The 23,205-nt window shown below is 37.7% G+C and overlaps 2 long non-coding RNA genes across 4 annotated transcripts; one reads left to right on the plus strand and one right to left on the minus strand.

Moving 5' to 3' along the window:
• Positions 1-7,744: 7,744 nt before the first annotated feature.
• On the minus strand, positions 7,745-16,712 carry LOC133617221 (uncharacterized). Of its 2 annotated transcripts, XR_009816958.2 has the most exons (5): positions 16,313-16,712; positions 14,013-14,248; positions 11,685-11,833; positions 11,255-11,563; positions 7,745-9,597 (listed from the first exon to the last, which is right to left on the minus strand). It is a non-coding gene; the product is annotated as an uncharacterized lncRNA (long non-coding RNA). The 2 variants fall into 2 exon arrangements; XR_012050907.1 differs by lacking the exon at positions 16,313-16,712 and having other exon boundaries at positions 14,013-14,587.
• A 22-nt stretch (positions 16,713-16,734) lies between these two features.
• Positions 16,735-20,624, plus strand: LOC133602689 (uncharacterized). 2 transcript variants are annotated; one of them, XR_009814929.2, is made up of 5 exons: positions 16,735-16,789; positions 17,130-17,255; positions 17,334-17,372; positions 18,545-18,667; positions 18,856-20,624. It is a non-coding gene; the product is annotated as an uncharacterized lncRNA (long non-coding RNA). The 2 variants fall into 2 exon arrangements; XR_009814930.1 differs by having other exon boundaries at positions 18,914-18,935.
• The last annotated feature ends 2,581 nt before the right edge of the window (positions 20,625-23,205 follow it).

Genomic DNA, 23,205 nt, shown 5'->3' on the forward strand with positions numbered 1-23,205 from the left:
TATAATAGAATAAAACAATAAAAGACACAGAAGACCACAAGGCTCATAGAATAAAAATGGGTTTTAAGACGAGACTTAAAACATTCAACAGTGGGGGCCATTCTGACATGAGGGGACAGAACATTACAAAGTTTAGGGCCAACAACAGAGATGGCCCTGTTTTAAGCCTCGTTTTAGGCCCCACAAGTTGGAACATAAATTTGGATGAGGTCTGTGTTGTACTTTGGGGCCAGTTCATTCAAAGCTTTAAAAACAAACAGTACAATTTTAAAATCAATTCTAAAACAAACAGGATGCCAATGCAGAGAAGCGAGAATCAGGGTGATGTGCTCTCTTTTTTTGGTTCTCGTTAAAAGTCCTGCTGCAAAGTTCTGGACTAACTGTAAGTATGACAGTGCATTTTGACTTATTCCAGTGTAAAGTGTACAGTGTTGGGACTAACGCGTTACAAAGTAACGCGTTACTGTAACGCCGTTAGATTCGGCGGTAACTAGTAATCTAACGCGTTATTTTTTTATATTCAGTAATTCAGTTACCGTTACTACATGATGCGTTACTGCGTTATTTTACGTTACTTTTTTTGTAGTATAAAGTGTGTTTTATCGGAGGGCTGCTGTGTCGTTCTGATTCTTCTTGTGTCACAAGCCGGAGAAGAGAGAGAGACACGCGCTCTGTGTGTGAGTGTGAGTGTGAGTGTGTGGAGGGAGGAGAGGGGGAGGGGGGTGTGTCTGATCATGGCGGAGCCAGAAGTCGAGTTTGCTAACATGGAGATATTTTCACTACTTTTCTTTTGTCGAGCACAAAGAAAATAACAATTTAGTTAAATGTAAATTGTGCTTTGGATCAAAGATCCCATCTACTGCCCAAAACAGCAATAGAAATCTGCTGAAACAAGCTACATAGCAACATGCTTCGACGAAGCTAGCAAAGAGAGACAGAGACTCCAATGACACTTCACCACGTAAGGATTAACTCTGCCTCTGCTCATCTTTCAGAACTGAAGGTACACACAGTCTGTCAATCATAAAGAGGGATGCTAGTGGGCCAGGCCAATCTTTCCTTATCTCTAAACTAAAACTGGGGAAATGTGTAGAGTGTTCTGGGCTTCAGACATGATTTTGTGTCAGAATTTCTTGAGGAAAAAATGCCTGGTTAGGCTTTGTGTATGTAGTGTGTGCCTTTCTTGCTTTACAGCTATGCTGTTATTATGCTGTTTGTTACTTATGTATGTTATGTTGCAGCTATTTAAAATAGTTTTGTCAATTTGTTCTGGCCAGAAACAAATTGGCCTTTGTAACATATCTTTGTCTTTGTGTGTTGTATGTCGACCACATTGCTTAGCAGAGTTCAGTGATACAAATGTATGTCAAGTTGATCAACAGATTGTATTATTCTCCAGTGCAATAACAGTACTGAAATAAAGGCTAAAAGGGCATTAATTGGAGCTTTAAAAAAAAAAGAAGAAAAAAAGAAGTAACTAAATAGTTACTTTTCACAGTAACGCATTACTTTTTGGTGTAAGTAACTGAGTTACTTTTGAAATGAAGTAACTAGTAACTATAACTAGTTACTGTTTTTCAGTAACTAACCCAACACTGAAAGTGTATTACAGTAGTCCAGACGTGATGAGATAAAAGCGTGTTCAAATTGTTTAAAAGATAAAAACTTGATTTAATCTTTGATAAAAGCCGAAGGTGATAAAAACTTAAATTAATTACAGCGTTGATTTAAAGTTAAAGTCCCAACGATAGTCATACACACACTAGGTGTGGTAAAATTATCCTCTGCGTTTGACCCATCCCCGTGTTCACACCCTGGGAGATGACGGAAGCAGTTAGCAGCAGCAGTGAGCAGCAGCAGTGGCCACGCTCGGGAATCATTTGGTGATTTAACCGCCGATTCCAAACCTTGATGCTGAGTGCCAAGCAGGGAGGCAGTGGGTCCCTTTTTTATAGTCTTTGGTATGACTCGGGGTTTGAACTCACAACCTTCCAGTCTCAGGACGGACACTCTAACCACAAGGCCACTGAGCAGGTCAATTGCTTGTCAAATGTAAAACCATGGTCTATAATGACTCCAAGGCTGGTGGCTGTGGGACATACAGAGTTCTTAAGAAAGTCCAAGCCCAGCAGAGGATCACTGTTGCCCAGCAGCAGAACTTCAGTTTTTTCCTCGTTTAGCTTTAAAAAGTTCTGCACCAACCAGGCCCTGACGTCATTTAAGCACTCAAGTAGGGGTGCCAGGGGGATGCGATTATTTTTAGAAATTGGCAAATATATTTGGCAGTAATCTGCATAAAATGATAAAAGATGCCATGCTTTCTGAATATTGCACCAAGGGGAATGATATAAAGTGCAAACAGGATGGGCCCAAAAATGTATCCTTGGGAGACTCCACAATCTAGGGATGGATGATGGATGAAGTTGAGTCCCCCAATCTTACACAGAAACTTCTGCATGGCAGGTAAAACCTGAACCACTGCAGAGCAGTCCCCCTGACACCCACATGGTCTTCCAAACGAGATCAAAGAAGTGTGTGGTCAACAGTGTCAAAAGCCGCAGTCAGGTCTAAAAGCAATGAAATGGCTGAACTGCCAGAATCAGTCATTTAAAACGAGTCATTAAAATTGTCGATTCAATACCCCCTTGTTATGTTATATATATTATATTATATTAAATACAGTTTTTACTAAAACGCCAACTCAAAATACCGCATAATCTGGTTTAACAGATTATGACGGATCCTATAAACATCCCCAAATAATGAAAATACTAAATTAGCTCAATGGGTTATAATCATTTCACTCTGAACAAAAGGGACCCAGGTGTCAAATCCCAGTTAATGTGATTAGTTTTTTGATTCAAATTGTATTTTGTTTGTCATTATTATAATTATATTCATATTCATAATATCTTTGTATTTTTTTATTTCATTTTTGTCATCTCCTGAAAGGCCACATTGTACACTTCCTTACCTGTCAGAGATGAACTTCCTCACAGGCTGGAAGTCACATGACTATAACCAGAAAGGGAAGTGTATCAGAAAAAGGGGAAGTGATGAAAAACACCAATTGGACTGTCATGGACGGTTCCTGTTCAGTAGGGTTTATACTCATGACTCATCATCCAAGTGCACGTGACTACGAAGCACAGTTCAAACTGCTCGTCCAAATGAAAAGAGGCAAGAAAGTCTTCAAAAACATTTTTAGTATCTACACTGTAACCTGGAAAAATTGGATAACCCAAAAGTTGCATAAAATTAATCAACACTTGAAAACTCAGAGCATCGAATGGATCTGAATTGCTCATGTGGTTTTCAAAAACGTTTTGCTACTAATTCAAGCAGCTTTCATCAGTTCATGCTCAAGACTAAACATCCAGTTTGTCTGACTGACGAGCAGTGTCTTATCTAGTATTGAGTCCTATCTAGTCTTGAGCATGTCTACTAAATAATACAGCTCTATTCAGTCAGATAAAATAGAGTACCCACAAAAATGTGCAGAAAAGTCCCAAATATTTGTAATATACGTAAGCAAGATTAAGATTAGGTTAAAAAAATAATTAAGGACTAGACCATAGAGGACAATGTACACAGTCAGATAAACAAAAGCGGTCCTATTTAATAGATAGGATAGCTCTAGTCAGTCAGAGAAACCATTGTCATTCTATCTAGACTTGAGTCCTGTCGAGTCCTGAGCATGTCTACGAGATAGTACATCTCTAATCAGTCAAATAAACTGGAGTTGTCCTATCTAGTCTTTAGTCATATCTAGTCTTGAGCATGTCTACAAGATCCTGCACAAAAAACTGAAGCTGTTCTATCTTGTCTTGCGTCATATCTGGTCTTGAGCATGTCTATAAGATAGGACTTATGTAGCATTCATAGGCTTTGGAGCTATTCTATCTAGTCTTGAGCATGTCTATAACATAGGACATCTATAGTCATTTGAAGACACTAGAGCTTGTCTATCTAGTCTTAAGTCATATCTAGTCTTGGGCATGTCTAGCAGATAGGACCTCCAGTCAGTCAGTGAAACTGGAGCTGTTTTATTTAGGCTTGAGTCCATATAGTCTTGGGCATGTCTACTCAATAGAACAGCTCCAGACAGTCAGTGAATCTGGAGCTGTTTTATCTAGGCTCGAGTCATATCTAGTCTTGAGCATGTGTATAAGATAGGACTTCTCTCGTCATTCATAGGCTTTGGAGCTGTTCTATCTAGTCTTGACACATATTAAGTCTTGAGCATGTCCATAACACAGGACATCTTTAGTCAATTGGAGAAACTACAGCTCTTCTATCTAGTCTTAAGTCATATCTTGTCACGTGCGGGTCGCAACTTACTGCGGGGTCGTTCCTCCCAGATTGCAGACGGACAACTCCGGACGAAAGCGTAAAGGTAGGAATATGATTTATTGTCATAAATCCTACACATTACAAAAAGACAGGAACCAAACAAAACGAAAGCGTGCCGTTCGCACGAGAAGCTAAAGAACCAAAACTTAGCACAGGAATCATTAGCCAGAAAACAGGAATACCAACGTGACTGTTGCATACAGCAAACAACGAAGCCAGACTGAGCGTGGCGAGAAAGGTGAATAAATAGCTCTCTGATTAGTGGTCGACTGCAGGTGAGAGTGCCGACCACTAACCAGAGGTAGGTGAACCTAATTAATCCCCATAGAAACCAAAACAAATCCAGAGGTGCACAAAAGAGAAACTAAGAGAGTCCAAAACTAACAGAACATAACTAAACAAAACATGATCCGGCCGTGGATCATTACATATCTAGTCTTGAACATGTCTGGGCATGTCTACTAGATAGGACAGCTCCAGTCAGTCAGTGAAACTGGAGCTGTTTAATCGAGACTTGAGTCCTATCTAGTCTTGGGCATGTCTACTAGATAGGACAGCTCCAGTCAGTCAGTGAAACTGGAGCTGTTTTATCTAGGCTTGAGTCTTATCCAGTCTTGGGCATGTCTACTAGAGAGGACAACTCCAGTCAGTCAGAGAAACCGGAGCTGCCGAATCAAGTTTTAAGCATGTGCTGTCAAATATCGAATAATATTTCCTGTGACATAACCAGTAACTTCTTGAACGATAAGGATTTGAATTACATATTTTAATGAGTTAGACACCAGTTTATTATAATCAATATTATAATCAGTCAAGCCAAAAGCCGTAATATGGTTATTTACAATATGAAATGTAAATTGATTTTAAAGAAATACATGCTAACATCAATATTCGTATTCTGACATATTGCAAATCAAATACTCAAACAGAGGGCAGCACGGTGGACAGGGGTTAGTGCATCTGCCTCACAATACGAAGGTCCTGAGTAGTCCTGAGTTCAATCCCGGCCTCGGGATCTTTCTGTGTGGATTCCCTCCGGGTACTTCGGCTTCCTCCCACCTCCAAAGACATGCACCTGGGGATAGGTTGATTGGCAACACTAAATTGGCCCTAGTGTGTGAATGTGAGTGTGAATGTTGTCTGTCTATCTGTGTTGGCTCTGCGATGAGGTGGCGACTTGTCCAGGGTGTACCCCGCCTACCGCCCGAATGCAGCTGAGATAGGCTCCAGCGACCCCCCGCGACCCCAAAAGGGACAAGCGGTAGAAAATGTATGGATGGATACTCAAACAGCAGGGTTAAAGAACCTTTTATCTTGTAAATCAGGGGTGGGCAATTAATTTTTACCGGGGGCCGCATGAGCAACCTGAGCACTGCTGGAGGGCCACACCGACAATATTTCAATTACATTTTGCTCAAATTATTTTTGATATACCGTAAGATAAATAATAATAATAATAATAATTTCATTTAACCTAACTTAACTTTATACAAAAGCAGATTGCTTTTGATGGTTTTATTTTTAACACTGTCTTACACAACATTTCCATGTCAATTTCTGTCACTTTATCCTGCATCATCTTTAAAAGTCCAACATTTTTCCCCGTCAGATTTGGACAACCATCTGTTGTCACACCTGCCAGCTTGTCCCATTTCAGTCCTAACATTTCCAAACACGCATTTACCTATGTGAACAAGTCATTACCTGTGGTTGTCTCTTTAATTGACTGCATGGCTGCCAGCTCCTCCGTGATTTGAAAGTCTGCAGTTATCCAACGTAAAAAGATGAGCAGCTGGGCGGTGTTACATACATCGCAGCTCTCATCCAAAGCCAGCGAAAAACAGTCAAAGTCGGCCGTTCTGTTCTACAGCTGAAGCTCCAAGTTTCCAGCGATGGTCTCAACCCGCCTCGTTACAGTGCGTCGGGAGAGTGACACGTTCTCAAATGCGCCCCTCTTCTCCGGGGATATCAGCGCAACAGAGTCCAATAAGCACTCCTTAATAAACTCTCCGTCAGAAAATGCCTTACTTTGTCTGGCGATTTTGTGAGAAATTTGGCAAAAAGTCCTTGTTGGGTTTGCAGTTTTACCATCAACGCATCAGCCTCCCTTGCACGCGCTTCATCAGACAGATTCCGGTATTTTTCCTCGTGCTTCGTCGTGTAGTGGCGATTCAAATTATATTCTTTAAGCACAGCAACCTGTGTACCGCAAATTAAGCACACGGCTTTACCTTTAATTTCTGTAAAGAAATACTACAGTCCATGTCTTATTGAAAACACGGCATTCGTCATCAACTTTTCTCTTTTTAGCGTCTCGGGGATAACCGGGCATAACTTGTCACTGTGCACCTTCACTCACAGGTTACACACGGACATACGCCCATAAATAACACTTTTCAAAATAAAAGTAGCACAGTTGTATTGCACGCACGACATAGATGTTTTGTTTTTTTTATTTTGTAATTTGTGATTGCCGCTGTTCACATTCACTCACAATTGCGCACAAGCATACGTCCACACGGAAGTAATACAAATAAAGTTTTTCAAAACAAAAGCAGCACCGTTGTATTGCACACTCGACATAGATACTTTTTTAAATTTATTTTGTAATTTATGATTGGCCTCACGCGGGCCGGACAGGGACGCACAGCCGAATGCCCAGGTCTGTTGTAAATACAGACATAAGAAAGAAAGGAGGAACTATTGTATTGTTCTAAAGTGAATCAAAGATATCAGGAGTTGATAAAATACACGCTAAAATGAAACAAAAAGCTGCCAAACTAAATTCTGAAATAGTTTGTGTTCTATTCAATCAAATAGTAAATGTTATGAAAGACTATTACAGTACTTGCTAAAAGTCACTATAACAAAGCAAAATAAAACACTTTTCTCCACCTATCAATACGTTATATGCTAAAAATTACCAAATAATTTTAGTCCATGTAAGATTTAGTTTGAAAACGGTGGATGACTGAACAAAATAGTAACTCTACATCACTCAAATATCATCCTTCTCATCTTTCTCTTACAGGAAGTAGATGCTGATACGTTTACAGCCACCCCGGTGCCCATTTAATGCACACGGAATGCATCCAAACGTGTGATAATGTTACATCCCCTAGAGATAAGAACACTTTTAGTCATCCAGCTTTGCATACTTGAGAATGATGAGAAAACCAGCCTGAAAGTCTGTGAGCACATAATGATGGTGTGTGTGTGTGTGTGTGTGTGTGTGTGTGTGTGTGTGTGTTTGTGTATGTGTGTGTGTGTGTGTGTGTTTGTGTGTGTGTGAGACGCTGTCCTCGCCCACAATAGGAAACATGCAAGCTGGGTTTTCCAATGATGGTTACTGGCGCCCAGTAAGAAGATATTTTGGGGTTAAAAAGCTGATATACCGTACACCTGAGCTAGAATTTATTTTACAGTCCCAAATCAATGTTTGTTTTTTGGACTGTGGAAAGAAACTGAGAAAACCCATAGCAAAAATGTGCTTGCTCATCTGTTGCTTAATCTCGTATCTTGAGAACATTTTGAGCTTCTCATATCTGTCTAATTCTGTGATCAATTGTTTCTCTTTTATTGCTCCTAAGGGACCCTTAGGAGCAATAAATAAGCTAAAAAGAGACAAGACATCACTGAGACAAAGGAGGTTGAGTTGAGACAACCATTTGAGCAATATTTGAGAAGTGGGATACACTGAGGAGAGCTCATATATGTATGCCACTGATCTCAATTATGTCTCATTTATTTTGAAGGAGAATTAAAGAGAAAGAAATTAGATGTATGAGCAATAAAATAGATCTTATGTATGTCTCTTTCATGTCTTGATTATTTCTCTTAAATGTCTTAACAAAGCCATCATATCTCAAATTTGAGAATAATGAGAACAAATTGAGAGTGCAATTTAAATATTCGTTATCTGACTTAATTAGAAATAACACTAAAAAAATACTCAAATATTGAGCGGTGTATCACTTTATTTGGCTACACACATATACAAATACAAAATATAAGATATAAAAATAGATTAAATACAACAATTTAAATGTAGTTAATTAGTACATACATAATGTACATATTGACATTCACAATAATTAAAACAACATAGAAAACAATATACAAAAAATAAAACAAATACAAAACTAAATGAATTTAACCTTAAGTACTCACTTTGTTGTTGTGAAAAAGACCGGTGTAGTTTTTTTTAACTCCTTGTTGAGCAAACCATGTACTGTAGTTAAAAAAAAAACACCTGACTTAATCTCAGTAGGAGGGTGAGTAAATGACTAAATTTCCATTTTGGAAATATTCCAAGCAAAAACTGAAATACATTTATAAAATTGTAACCGTGGTGTTTGGAACTGGTCTACATATAAAAAATAATCACACATTGAACACCAAGGATACTTAACATTTTTTACCTCAGGGCCCGACCAACTTTTCCACTACAGAGGGGTCTCGGACCCACTCAAATACAAACACCGAATTAGTCATCTTACACTAAAGTGTATTACAACTGAGTACCATTGCGGCCCATATGGACGGACCACAGCTAAGAAACAGATATTTATTGGCGGCCCCCGAGGGGTATTCGCAGCCAAACAGTGGGCCCCAGCCCTATGATTAAGAAACACTGTTGTAAACAATAGAACAGCCTCCTGCGATAACAATATAACATTTGGTACATAAATGATCATTAAAACATTTTGAAATTGGTTACAAAAGCTACTAACATACTGCGTCATTTCCGTTTTTAATTTGGAAACAGCTTTGTACTGTGAAGGGATATTAGCCGCTAGCTTGTTAGTGAGGTTGCCCTCCATCCATCCATTTTCTACCGCTTATTCCCTTTGGGGTCGCGGGGGCGCTGGAGCCTATCTCAGCTACAATCGGGCGGAAGGCGGGGTACACCCTGGACAAGTCGCCACCTCATCGCAGGGCCTAGTGAGGTTGCATCAGTGCCAAATTTGCGAGACACAGCACATCTCAATATGCATTGTCACAGTATAACGTGGTACTAAAAGCTACATCATAGGGCATTTTTATACAATATATACTGCGCAGCCCCAGACCAAAATATCAACATGTTTACAAAGGAAACATCCTACCCCAGAATGAACTTGGCAGGTACAAGGGCCTACTTAAAACCTGCTCTTGCCCGACATTTGTTTACCAAAGCTTGCTTGAGCTTGGCCTCCTCAATATTGTCCCAATCAGGAAGGGTACCGCATCTCAGGACATACGCTGTAAGGCAAGAACATAATAATCAGGCATTCGTAATTTTGCCACATCCGAGTTTCTACAGGTATCAAATCTATGCAATGCAATAATAATAATAATGCAAATCTAATTTAATGCTTTTTAACGCCATTTTTTTGGTACTTAAAAAAATGTACTGCCCATGTGCGACTGCATATAGTTATTATATATAGTCAAAAGCCTACAATTAGACAAGTTAATTAGTTGAAAAGTTTAGATTAACTGTTACTCTCTCGTGTATTAGAATTGGCTTACAAAACTGTTTAATTGGAGAATGTATTTTTATTTATTTATTTTTCTGGAGTAGCATATAGTGTTTTGACTGTGTGCATGGCCGTAGAATGGCCAATTAAAAGGTTCCGTCCATCAAAAAATTTAAAGGAGAACTGCACTTAAGCCCTCTAAACAAACATCCAATTCTGCATCAGATGATCAATATAATATACCCATAAGCCATTTTTTTAGTTGTGTCTGTTTAAAACATGCTGTAAATATATATATATTCTCTGAAAATATGTCTTATAATAGCCACAAACTGGAGGATACCATTTTACAATTACAATTTGTTTTAAAATAGTTAAAAGGTTTTATAGAATAATAAATGAACATCATACTAGGATTGCAAATTATGCATGTGTTTGGACATGGATGATCGATTTAAACATTTTAGAAAAATACAGAACGGTATTTGGAAAAATGCCAATAAAATGCATTAAGAAAAAGCTATGTCAATTATATTAATTTGCCGATATTGAATATATTGTATTTTACACCCTCTCTGTTGTTTAAAATGTTTACAGTAAATAGCAAGTTATGTATCAAGTATCCAGCAGCTGAAGGAACTCGTATTAATTTATTGTGGGAACATCAGAGAATAAAAGAGTTGTGGTCTGCTGTGAAAATTGCCTTGTTTGTCCATCCTAAGCCATAACATGAGGCGCCTGCGTCAAGTTAGCTCATATGTGTTGAAGTGGAGGTGATTGAAATAAACGAGTCGTGTATGAAAAAAGCTCAGCTTCCCCATTATCCTGACATGATGTCCCAGTTAAGGACTACACGCCTACAGTGACCAAAGAAAAAAAAGGTTTAGGCCCCCAGAGCAGTTTCATTGTGCCTTATTGAGGCAGTGCTTTTGTCGCGTTCCCACCTTACAATACCTCTTGTATGCAGTTTGGCAGCTTCAGCTAAAAGAATAAACACACACACAGACAGATGTAGAAATTTCGAGGTTCTTAAGTTAATTTTAATTTTTTTTTTTCCGTTTGACATATTGACTATCGGCCATGTCCTACAATTGTATTACATTTTTTAAATGCCTCTGGACAACGCTTTTAATGCTTTTTATTGCCATTTAAGGCCTTAATTTACACAAAATCCATTTAATGACTTCATGCCTTGTGGAAACCCTGCACATACAGTACATTAATACACACAACCACACTTCAAGTTGATGGACATAACACTATATTGCTTATCACAATGCTAGTTTTTTGGCCAATCACAAACTGTAATTATGTAACATTCAGTTATGCTTCTCGTGTGCTATAATCGATAAGGGATCAAACTTTCTCGTATTGAACTTCTATTTAATTATTGTTACACAATTTTGGCCTGAAAACACCCTCAGTTTGGGAAAACTTACTTAGGATTTCTTCAACTTTTTTCCGGTCAAGGATGCGTTTTCCTGTTCCTACAGGCTTGTTTCCAGGGCGACCAAAAGCGACAGCATTTTGACACTCCTCAACTGTAAAAAAGTGGTCAAAAAGTGCGTGGAATAAACGCATGCAATTGGGCTTTGAAGCATGACTCATGGTCGCAAGGCGGAACGAGGACATGAATACGCCGCTCTCAGGAAAGAGCTCCTGCTGGCCCGATTGTTGAGGAGAGCCGTCGCTGTATTTGTCACTAACGAGGTCGCAGAGAGTTTGGAGTACTCTGACTTGGTCCGGATCTGAAAGGGAAAAAATAGCACAAACAATACCCGAATGAGAAAATAATGTGTTCAAGGCCAAATCACAAATTTACGTAAACAAAATAATTACATCATGAATAAATTAGCATTAATTACTTGCCTATTTTCAAGAGGACTTCTTCGATTTGTTGCTTTTCTCACAGGATTTTTTCGAACTCCTCCCAACATCCATCACATGGCGTCCATGATTTTTCTGCCTGCGGTCGATATGAGATAGTGTCCTCGACAGATGGGTTGCCTGCATCTCTCCTGTCAAAAGAGATGAGAAATACTGAACTACAAAAAAATTACTGAAATGACCCACATTTTAACCTCCAGCGGCCAAAGTGGACCTTAGTCTATGTACAGTGAGGAGAACAAGTATTTAATAGACTGCAAAATATAAAACAAAACAAAAAATCACATTGTATGTTTTCAGGTAATTTGCTTTTTTTTTCCATGGAATTGATCACCTAGAAACCTCTTTTGGGAGTATATTTGAAGTATCAAATATGGATATCATGCAAAAAGATGCACATTAATTACTTTAAAAAAAATTCATACAATGTGATTTTATGGATTTTTGTTTTGGATTCTATCACTTACAATTGAAGTGTACCTATAATGATAATAATAATAATAATAAAAGTAACAGACCTCAAACTACAAAATCAGCAGTGTATAAATGATTTGTTCTCCTCACTCTATGATGGAAGGTACCAATAATGAAAATAAATGTACCATGACCAAAATTGACCATATCTACAATCATTCTGTACAGTACTCCTAAACAAAAACATTTCACATCAAAGACAAAGGAACTGGACCAATACTGAAGATGAAATCTTCTTGACTGCAAGGAAATAGACAACTCACTTAGTCAACAATACCAACAGATTATGACAGATTTTACAATATTAAGTTATACATAACATTGACTATCACCAAGAAGTTATTACTTTATATATCTCAGGATTATTTATGAAATGTACAATTAAGTATAAACTGTCAAACCAGTACTTATATTTGGATTAAAAAATGTTTTTAAACTATGGCATATTGAGATTTCCACCTTAACTACTTTCTTTCACACAGGAAGTACAGGCATGTGAGCACCCTTTGACAAAAGAGGAAAATTTACAAAAAAGAGGAACATTTCTATCTGCACGTAGTGCTCCCACGCAAGCCCCGAAAATATTTTTTTAAGAAACAATACTACATAGCCCTGGGCCAATAAAACAATAAATATATATCGCAATAGACACATAATGATATAAATATTAAATGCGTTCAATAAAATATTTGAGCAAGCAAGATTCGCTGCATGAGGTCACTCGCGCTTTGGGAACCCAAGAAACAGAAAACAGGAAGTGTCACTGAGCAATGGGAGGGACATGCTATAACAGACAATCAGTTAACAGTATTTACTGAGCAATGGAAGGGATAAGCCAACAGCCAATCACGTAACAGTATCAACAACAAGTAAGCTAGCTCGATGATGCTAATTATGCTAACTAGCAAGCTTGTTTTGGTTTCCCTGTCCTGAAATTCAGTGCGGCGTTTAGGCAAGAGCAACAGCAAGTACCTGCGGCCGAGGCGAGCGTTCCATAAATTTTGTTTGGATCCTATTTTTTGATATTGTTTACTTAATTCATCCATAGAACTTTTGTTATTGTTGAAAGCTCCGGATCGGACAGGTTTTCACGGGACACATTTCTGGTGTTGTGTGTTGCTCTGAGAACCCATGGGTGTTTAGTTAATGCTCGATTGCTGATAAGAAAGCAAAGTTAGCTCTGTTTTTTGACACTCATCCTTCAACCCCCATCCTTACACTACTTTTATTTATATTTTTATATATTTTAATTTATATTTAATTTTTAAAAATGCGGAATTTATATTTTGACGTGAAACTGAATGTTTCAAAACGTAGATTTCTTCTGTTAAGAAAGTATATATTGTGTAACTATTTTTTTTCCTCAATAAAACTTGTTTATAAGATTTCAGTGTGTGTTCAAGTACTTCTTGAGCACATTTATCAATACTGTGATAACAATTGTAACCATGACATGAAATGTTAATTTTTTTTTACTCCCTAGTTTTGACACATGAGATTGTAGAGTGGATATTTACACTCTATGAACATTTTGACCATGATTAAAAAGTAATAAAATGATGGCAAATAATTGTATTCAGGGTCCACAAGTTCAGAACTTTTAATCCTGAAATCAAAGTGGATACAGATGTTGGGGTTTTGGCAATGAAATACATTAAATATTTGTATTTGTCATTCACATACTATTTACTGAAACAATTATTTGATGGCAGATAAAATAATATTTCAGTTAATGCTGTTTTTTTGGTTTGGAAATTCACCAAATTTGATTTCATAAAGATGAATAGTTTTGAACTTGTAGCCCCATAGGCATGAGGTAATAAATGTCAATCTTACCCATAGGGTGGTGGTGGTGGTGGTCCAACAGTGTTGCTGCCTGTTACAAGTCCCCCGTCACTTTTCCTGAAATATATTCAACAGTTGCCCTATAAAATTTACCATCTGACCACTTTGCTAAAACAGAATCTCCTGTTCTAAGATCTGCACAGGAGTTTCATCTCTTGACAAAATGTCTGCTCCAGTAAAGATTTTGCCGGTATAACCGTCCTCCCATCTGACGAAGGCCAAACACCCTGAAAGAGAGAGTGCAAAAGAGAAAGTGTTTAACATTTTTTATTTGAGTATAAAAATTTGGACTGGTATTTGTCACCTCATTTGGACAACAATGTTATGATTATTCCCTCTCCCCATCCCTATATGCATTTTAAAGCATATGCAGTAGGGTGAGCTTGCCCATCGCTGTCTTAGAGGTGTGTGGCCTCATTACAATTAGGGTACTGTTACTAACCTTCTTGGGGCGACTTTCCCAAGGTGGCATTCTCAGCTGTTCTTTAAATACTAAACAAACTAATAAAGTCCTTTTTCCAGTTTGTTAGCTACATGTAACACGGCAATTTGGCTTAACCGTAGTCCGCTTTGCCACACATACAGAGACTTATCAGATTGCTCATTTGGGGGAGGAGAATTATGCAGGTCCTTCATTTTCTTTGTGGGAACTCTTAACGATGAGGTGGCGACTTGTCCAGGGTGTACCCCGCCTTTCGCCCGATTGTAGCTGAGATAGGCTCCAGCGCCCCCCGCGACCCCAAAGGGAATAAGCGTTAGAAAATGGATGGATGGATGGATGGAACTCTTAACCTCTTATGTTGTCATTTTCTTTTTGTCCATCCTGTTAATGAAAAAATAAATTTTGTATCACAAACTGGGGATAGGTTGATTGGCAACACTAAATTGACGCGAGTGTGTGAATGTAGTCTGTCGATCTGTGTTGACTTGTCCAGGGTGTACCCCGCCTTCCGCCCTAGCGCAGTTGGGATAGGCTCCAGCACCCCCCACGACACGGAAGGGAAAAGCAGTAGAAAATAGATAGATGGATGGAACTATAATATACATGGAGAGTATTTACATATATGGGGTCACGTCATATGGATGTTAACTTTTTGGGTAAATCATATTTAACTTCTGTCAAAAACAAGTAAACAAAATGATTGTTTATGATCGTTCTGGCTATAGTAAAAAAAAACTCAACCCGGACAGTTTCATTCTTATCTATTTTGGGGTGCGGGGGGCTTGTTGGCACCTTTTTATAATAGGGTACATATTAATAAAGTTATGGCATTTTTAACAAAAAAGGTCATGAATAAAATATTGAGCCCCAATGACTTTGTATTGAAGAGGTTGACCATAAATTAGTGCATTTTGACCAGGTTAAGACAATCATAACTTTTTAAACATGTATCACAGGAAAATTATTCTTATATTACGTAACTCGTAAGAGGTTCCGCAGCCTCCGAAGCAGAACCTCCAGGTTCTGTAACAGCTTCTTTCCTCAGGCCGTAAGGCTCTTGAACGCATCATAATGAAATTATCCCCTCAACTCCCCCCAAAATGGATTAACTCGCTGGAATAAAAAAGACAATATAACATACATCCATAAACGTGGACGCATGTGAAAAAGTGCAATATATTTATCTGTACAGTAACCTATTTAGTTATTTATATATGCACCTTATTGCTTTTTTATCCCGCACTACCATTAGCTTATGTAACACAATTTCGTTCCTATTTGTACTGTAAAGTTCAAATTTGAATGACAATAAAAAGGAAGTCTAAGTCTAACTAGTCTTAACAAGACCTGTCTGATAATGCTAGTTTAATTTAAATGAATGAATGTTTCAAATTTTACACACATAGCTACTTTATTTTCCAATATATATGCAGTTTATATGATCAATAGCGTGATACAATACATACTGGCCAGTGCCAGCTAGTAAGCAAATGTACTGCTGCTTTCAAAATGGCGGGGCACATTTGTTAATCATTGAACACTTTTGGATGTCATCTCTTATTTATTACAACTAGCCAGCCATACCAATAAAATGCAGCCCGGACCTTCTTTGTCGATTGTTACTTTACCTACAACAGTATTATAAAAATGTTTAAAGTCAAACCCCCAAATTAATATGCACTGTATAATCTAATTGTGAAGGTCATTATGTATACTAACATTACTTGCTGGGCAGACGCCATTAGCGTTACTGCAACCTCTCAAAGGACCACTCGTTGTCACAACAGTTAAATATTTTCACTTCACAACATTACATGGTTAACCAACTAAAAAATATTAGGATACTTACCTCTCCAAGTCTTCTGTCACAAGCGTTGCGGTTGTCGTTTCCAAAAACGTTCCCGCTTCTTCTTCTCTTTCTTCTTCTTCCTTGTTTTCTTTCGAGGTCGGCGAACACAACGTTAAAATGTTACGCCACCTACTGTTTTCCCGCTTCTTCTTCTTCTGACGTTGATGGCAAACAACGCGTCATGTCCGCCGCTGTCTGATAGAAGGCGTGAATTTTCTGAATTGCCTTCCTTTGAAAGTTACACATAGCCAAAAATGGCTATTTTCAGATGGACATATAAGGAGAAAATCAACTTTATCTAAATTTTGAGATGTGGATCTGTCTCATCAACATTCTCGCGAGATTTGGCACGGCGCCCCATGAATCTGTCCAATCATATTTGCTCTTCCTGGAAAACACGCATGCGCATTTAGTGGGCGAATGTGACTTGTCTCGATTGGAGGAAACAATTCAGCATCGAAGGAATAACGACTGAAAGTAAGTAATACCATTTATTGTTTTTGTTTTGGTATTTAAATTACTTTAACACACACGAGTTATTATTCATCAAATTAATGTAACGTCACTGTGTTACGAAAATAGAGCTATAAATGCCGCATTCAACGGCGCAACCACCTTGCTCGAAGCTATGATACTTACCTCCACCGAGGCATCGCAAGTGATAAGATACACTTTATACATCCCATAGTGAAATAACAATGATAGACATAAATGTACAGAGAACATTGGAAGTGGAACAATATAAATTACTGAACATACACTGCTTCAACATAATATAGACTTTTACATTTACAAGAAGTTCCACTGTGTATTCCAGCAACCTTTGTCTGTATTCACATCGTATTGGAGTGTCAAAATGACAAAACGAAAACCTGCAAAACGATGGAGAAGAACCGGTAAAGAAGTTGACTCAAATAAACGATCAAGAAGGACTGTACAATTGGTGAGTAGACTGGCATAGTGGTGGTGCATTAAACTGGCAGCAGATATAATATGTGATACTTTATTTTTCTTCCTGCAGCCACCAATGTGAATGTGGAGACTGATGAGCAATGTCTAAGTAAGTTATATGTATACGCGTGTTCTTTGTTTATGTGAATTAGTTCTGATTGAGATTTACAGACCAGATAGATGGATAAAAAGCTGTCCACAGTTTGTCAGGAACAAGCATGGAAATATTGCTTTCTTTTACCCTGATTACAGTAGCACATATATGAAGAATGAAACTTGAAGTATGAGTTATCTCAGCATGTGTAATTAATCTTCTTTGAACCTTTCATCTTCAAGTTAAGGCTGGTAGGTAACATCAAGTCATGATTAGGGATGTAACAATATCAAAATGTCATGGTATTATATCGTCACAGTGTTAAAGCCACGGTAAGATATTGTTACAAACATGTCAACGTGTGTTAAATGAAGTGGCAGGAATGTTTAGGATAAACACACTTACTGTAATTGAATACAAACATAATGTTCATATGTTGTAGTCCTATTTATTATTATAAACAGGTATTTTAAGTGCAAAGGAATGGTGCAAAATCATCCAGAATTTCAAGTAACACACATATTTTAGTTTAATCTAACACAGCAGTTATAGGCACAGAAATATTTCACAGCAACAATTCCTCCGAGCTACGAAGCACAAACGTTCCCGTCACTCCTGCACAGTTCCTCTTTTTCGCCCCTATATAATGTCCCCTGTTTGAACTTTGTTGTCCCACACTGCGCGGGTTATCATGGGAGATCGAGTTTACTTCTCAGATCAGCCCACTTAATATTGTCAGAAAAAAACACACTGACGGGAGTTCTCGTTTGATAGCGTCACACATCACGGCATTATTGTGAGAATTTTGAAACCAAAACAACGCAATATTTACAATAATGTTTCATCCCTCGTCAAGATCCTTTCTCATAGGTTTGGTTTGCTGCTGTGTATTTACTAATCATTGGCATTGTTTATCACTGAAGTTCCACACTTTCTTTTTATAGTGCGTGTTGTATTGTGATGAGTTACATTTAATACTGGGGATTATGTGTTACCACAAACACAGAAGATACGTAAACATGAACTACAATGCGATCAAGATGTGGGAAAAAAGTAAATGCATTCCATTAGCTAGATTTGTATAATGTGTTCAATTTATGTCAACTTGCTTCTTGTTTCGCAATTTTCTTCTTTTCTTTTAATTATTTTAATTTTTAGAGTTTTTTGGTTCCTCTTCTTTGTGTCAGAAGGTAGCAGCAGGGGAACAGAAGGAGCCCAAAACACTGCTTTTCATATGGAACACATCCAACCTCCAGGTGTCCATGCAGGATGTACCACTCTGGAACATCAAACCTCTCCCTACCCACCAGGTACACCCACCGTCTTCTGTGTCTAACTAATGTTTTGCTGTGAATTTTGTCACAAAGCATATCCTGCTAAAATATGCCAAACTTTTGAGTGTAAGAATGTGAGCGATATGCTGAGATGTTATACGTTTTGCCTTGTGACAAAATGTTATAAAAAACCTTTAATGATTTTTATTCTATTTTAATTTCAGCACATGAAAATATTTCTACTTTTGACTCTATCAAAGACAATGGAAAATCATTTTCCAGATCAGCCCTCATAGATCCTCCTGATGGCCTAACAACTGAACTACATGTCGATGCTGAGTATGATCCATCTCAATCATTTGAGGAATCTCTCCCTGATATGGGGGATTGGATGTACAATGACGGACATATGTTTAATGAAGGATTTGAAGATAGTTTGAGTGAGGAGTGTGCAGAAGAGTCAAATATCAAGGACACAACAGACAAACCATTATATGACAATGCATCAGTAACCGTGGCAGAGTGCCTTCTGATCATCAGGGCTTATGAAAACTGTCATAAAGTCACTGATAAGGCCCTATAAGCGATTTGCTGAAAATGTTCAAGTTGCTTTGTCCCGATAGTCTGAATGCAGACTGCTTAAACAGTGTGCAGAAGTTCAAAAACGTTCTTTTATCCTGCTCTGCATCATCGCCTATTTTATTACATAAATACTGCAGTAATTGTTTTTGGCAATTAGAAAGTAAACAAATAAAATGTCTGTCTTGTGGGACCAGTGTGTCAGAAGAAATATCTTCATCCTTTATAGAGGTTCCAATTAAGGCTCACATAAGGTCATTGTTCCTCAAGCCAGGTCTTCAGGAGAAGCTTAACTTCAGATTAAGCAGAAAGAAGGCAGATGCTAACAACATTGAAGATATATATGATGCAGAAGTTTACAAACAGCTTGTCGATAGGGGTGGTCCTCTTAGTGACCCTAAAAACATCTCACTTGGAACACCGATGAAGACAAAAATTTATATTTGTTAAGGCTCATTCATGGTACTCAAAATATACCTATGCAGATGGTAAATGTAGTCAAACTTGTGCAGTCTATTCCTGTTATTTCACAAACTATTAAACCAGGGAATGTCATAGCTGAATTTTACAGACATATGACTAAAGATGATAGTTTCTGTCAGGAAAACAAATATTTGTCTAGGATTAAACTATATGGAGCACCTAGTGAACTTCTATTGGACACAGTTCACCTCTCTGCATTGCAAATACATGCTGGTCACTGCATCAATTCTGGAACAGTAAGCACCTTTCACAGGGCACAAGTTAAGAGAAATTATCTCACATCAAAACACTATGGTAAAGGTAATAGTAGAAACAATTTTACAGTTTTTTTTTCAAATGACGGACAAACAAAGTATGGACAGATTGATTTCTTCTTTATCATAGCACAATCATGTGCCAAATGGGCCCTCCTTCGTGAATTCAAACATGCAGGGTTTTCTTTGCTGCAAGATAGTGTAACAAATGGTACATGAAGTCCTGTTATTCCCCTATTGGAAACCTCTGCCAGTACAGTAGTATGATTGGATGACATATTGGGTAAAGTTGTTTTCCTTGACTTCACATCTGTGCCTGGCATTGTGTTTGCAGTTCATTTCCCAAACACACTTGAAAAGTTTTAACTAATTAAGAACTCAACTGGCCTAAGAAGTCACAAATCAAATATTTGATCATTGTTATAAATGCTCTGAAAATACACACCGATGAGATGTTGCCGTGGATGCTGTAAAAGTCTGTAAATATGTACTGTATATGGAGTATCATTGTTGATTAAGTTTTTGCATTGTCTGTAATATTTCAGTGGCCAATATATTAAAATGTACTTGTTAAATAAAACCACTGTCTTTTTTAATGAATATTTAGGCCTACTACGCTACTGTATTTTAATATTAGTCCTTATCATGGTGGTTGGAGAGCCAAAGGTTTTCTGAAGTGGTACTTTGTGAAAAGAGTTTGAGAATCACTGCTCGAGAAAGTTCACTAATGTTAAAAGGTCTTAAAAAAGTGTCTTGTGATCATAACAGTATTGTTTGGGTTCAGTTTTAAATCTCACAATTGTAGTCACTGAGTTACTGCACATGGCGTGTGTATAAGAAATCAACAAATTAAGTAGAACATTATGCATTAAACCATATAGATTACAGACCATATATCCATATTGCCTGAATTAATTATTTACTCCAAATATTGGCATGAGATAAACTGGAGTGTGATTGAGGTATAATTAAATTGTGCCAATTAAAATGTATTTTTAATTTATTTTTCCTAAGATAGAAAAGAGGCATATCTGACAACTCAAATGGTGAGCAGTGAGAGACAAAACCAAGTATATCTCTCACTAAGACATCATTGAGACATATTGAAACCAATACTCATCAATTTTCTTTTTGCCGAAATACAAAAGAGACATCTGAGAACTCAAACAGTGAGTAGTGAGAAACAAAACCATGTATATCTCTTACTGAGACATAATTGAGACATATTGGAGACCAGCTCATTCATCTCTCATTTTGCTCTTAGTTGAAATCGGGAAAAGAGATAACTGTTAGACAACTTTGAGATCTCTCACAGTGCTCACTGTGAGCCTTATTTCTCATGAGATACATCTGAGAAGAATGAGAAAACTACTTTGGTCTCGATTCGTGCTCTTTTATGTCCAGGAGATGTATATAAGACATACATGAGATCTCATCTTCAATTTTGCTTTGCTATGGGAACCTAAAGAAAATTCACGCTAACACAAGAATAACATTCAAATTCCACATAGGTTCGAACCCCAAACCACCTGACTGTGGTGCTAACATAATATATTTACTTCTTTACATTTACATTAGTAACTTTTTGGATAAATTGTACTTGTTAGAGTAATTTTAATGCAACATACTTTTAACTTTTGCTTAAAGGGGAACTACACTTTTTTTGGAATTTTGCTTATCGTTCACAATCATTATGAAAGACATGACGATGGATGTATTTTTTTTATAATGCATTCAAACTCGTAAATAAACAAACATAAATAAAAGTCCGCTTACAGCGTAGCCAATGGGAGGACTTCTATTCCACCCATAAAACCTGATCCAGAAAATGCCAACAATTACTTTTACATTTCGTGATTTGAATCTTAGCCAAGTATTAGTGATAATGAAGTGAATTAATTAACTCATACTATGTTCTACATATGGTGAATGTTTATATTCACCTTGGAGAAAGCGAACCACCAGGTTTAAGTAAATAATGGCTGAGCCCATAATAAATTGATGAGCCTTAGTTGGACATTCGTATGTGGACTGGGTTAACTCTCTCACAAGAAGAGGCAATACATTCAGACTTCGGAATGCAAAAGTGATAGCTCTATCCTGGAAGAGAGACTCCATGTCTATCTTTACGCCAACATTTAAGTTACGACATACAGAGGTTGTTTTCCAGTCACTTACACATGAACATCTGTACTCTCCTAAATTAATACACACCCAGACAGAGAAAGAAGGAATATAAGACTGTTTTTCTGCTCCTTCAAGTTAGGAGAGACACATTTTCTTGACCTGACCTCCTCCAGGAACTGCAGTCCTGTATAATGACGCTCGCTTGTAAAAAAGCAACTTTTGGTTCAGTAAAGCGTCTCCGACGTCTCTTTTGATCCAGCCGCACTGCCGTGTCACCCTTCTGTCCGGACAAGGATGAGAGGACCAGATATACACATCAATATTGTTATCATAAGCGCGGACGAACGAGGCGACGTGATTACTTCGAGTGGTCTGCTGTTTCCTCGCTTCCCGTGCTTCTTGGTAGTTTATTGTAGGTCATAAATCCTGTATCTCGCCTGGACAGAAGAAGGCTGAGAACGTATTCCGACAAGACATCCATCTTCATGTCTTTCATAATGATTGTGAACAATAGGCAAAATTCTAAAAAAAAAAAAAAAAGAAGCAGGTTCTCTTTAAGTATTTTTGTGAAGAATAAACACAACTTTTACTTTGTGACATTAAGTTTTATTCCAATCGCTACATTTATTTATATAATTGTTATATTATTATATAAGCTATTAATTACTGTTTGCAAAAACATTAATTTGACTCGTTGAAGAGACTTCCTCAAGCAGGCACTGTCACATGACTCTGTTTCTAATGACGTTTGACTCCTTCACCGATCAAACAGAGCCTGGCACATGTGTCACATGACCACACTCAAACTGCACACTGTAAAAAGTACATCAGACAAGGCCGCACAACTCTTTAATGTTTACTTACAAACGAGTAAAAATAAAATTTATATCATGCGCTGTCATCTGTGTCAGTAGAAATGTTCACATTTGAGACACCAACAATTCCCCTTCCGACCAAAGAAAACATGTTGCAGTAATTTGTAGATTTATTTTTAGGTTTTAGCTGCGCATATGCTAACATTAGCCCTGTTACAACGTCATAAGTGACTGTAAAATGTGCATCTTTCGTAACATCAGCCCTGTTGCAATGTCATAAGTGACTGTAAAATGTGCATCTTTTGTAATACATGCA

This window comes from Nerophis lumbriciformis, linkage group LG16, assembly GCF_033978685.3.
Source record: "Nerophis lumbriciformis linkage group LG16, RoL_Nlum_v2.1, whole genome shotgun sequence".
Lineage (NCBI taxonomy): Eukaryota > Metazoa > Chordata > Actinopteri > Syngnathiformes > Syngnathidae > Nerophis > Nerophis lumbriciformis.